We start from the raw sequence: 1,691 nt of genomic DNA on the forward strand, positions 1-1,691 counted from the left end.
TTTTATTAAAATAAATGAAATATTTTTATGTTGTAAAGTGATGAGTGTTAAGTTGAATGAAATGTAAACTCTTCTACATGTTGTACTCTGATAAATTCTTTAAATATGTCGTTTGGGTAGAAGGGTGTTACATTAGTGGTATCAGAGCATAGTCAGTCCAGTCGAGTCATAATGTGATGTTTTCCCTGTTGGTCGATTAGTGTAAATGACACTGTCGATATTTAACGGTGGTGGTACTCATTCGTTTATTTCGTATGAGTGTGCGACCAGGATTGGTGTGATTATGTCGTCCCTAGGCGGAAGTATGGTGATAGATACTCCTGCTAATGGTTCTGTGAAGACTTCTGTTGTCTGTCGAGGTTGTCATTTGACGATCTTTGAGAGAGAGTTCGTGATTGATTTGGTGTGCTTACCCTTGCACCAAATTGATATTATTCTGGGAATGAATTGGCTAGAATTCTATGGCGTGTTTATCAACTGCTATAGGAAGACGGTGCGGTTTTCTGAAGTTGGTGAGAATGATGAGGCAAGATTTCTATCTGCTAGGCAGGTGGGGGATTTTGTGAAAGATGAAGCTCAGATATTCGCTTTATTTGCGTCTCTGCAAGCGGATAAGAAAGTGGTGAGTGTAGATTTGCCTGTTGTCTGTGAATTTCAGGATGTGTTTCCGGAGGATGTAAGTGATTTACCTCCAGAACGTGAAGTCGAATTTGCCATTGACTTAGTACCAGGTACGAGTCCAGTGTCGATGTCTCCTTATAGAATGTCGGCAACTGAATTAGTCGAATTGAAGAAGCAACTTGAAGAATTGCTTGAGAAGAAGTTTGTGCGTCCAAGTGTTTCTCCTTGGGGTGCACCAGTATTGTTAGTGAAGAAGAAAGAAGGTACGATGAGGTTGTGTGTCGATTATCGGCAGTTGAATAAGGTGACTATCAAGAATCGGTATCCATTGCCGAGGATTGATGATTTGATGGACCAGTTGGTTGGAGCTCATGTGTTCAGTAAGATTGATTTGCGGTCGGGTTATCATCAGATCCGAGTGAAGTCAGATGATATTGCGAAGACTGCTTTCCGTACGAGGTATGGTCATTATGAATACACTGTGATGCCGTTCGGTGTATCTAATGCTCCAGGTGTGTTTATGGAATATATGAATCGTATATTCCATCCGTACCTTGATGATTTTGTTGTGGTGTTCATAGATGATATATTGATATATTCTAAGACGGAAGAAGAGCATGCAGGACATCTGAGAATTGTTTTGCAGGTGTTAAGAGAAAAGAAATTATATGCAAAGTTATCTAAATGTGAGTTCTGGTTGAAGGAAGTGAGTTTCCTTGGCCATGTGATTTCGAGTGGTGGGATCTCTGTTGATCCTGCTAAAGTTGATGCTGTGTTACAGTGGGAGACTCCGAAGTCTGCTACTGAGATACGCAGTTTTCTGGGGTTAGCTGGTTATTATCGCAGATTTATTGAAGGCTTCTCTAAGTTGGCATTGCCGTTGACGCAGTTGACTAAGAAGGGTCAAGTGTATGTGTGGGATGCAGCTTGTGAAGCGAGTTTTGTTGAGTTGAAGAGGCGGTTGACCAGTGCTCCAGTGTTGATCTTGCCTAATCCTGGTGAGTCCTTCGTTGTTTATTGTGATGCTTCTTTGATGGGTCTTGGTGGTGTTTTGATGCAGAATGGTAAAG

Source organism: Lathyrus oleraceus, chromosome 2 (assembly GCF_024323335.1).
Source record: "Lathyrus oleraceus cultivar Zhongwan6 chromosome 2, CAAS_Psat_ZW6_1.0, whole genome shotgun sequence".
Taxonomy (NCBI): Eukaryota; Viridiplantae; Streptophyta; class Magnoliopsida; order Fabales; family Fabaceae; genus Lathyrus; species Lathyrus oleraceus.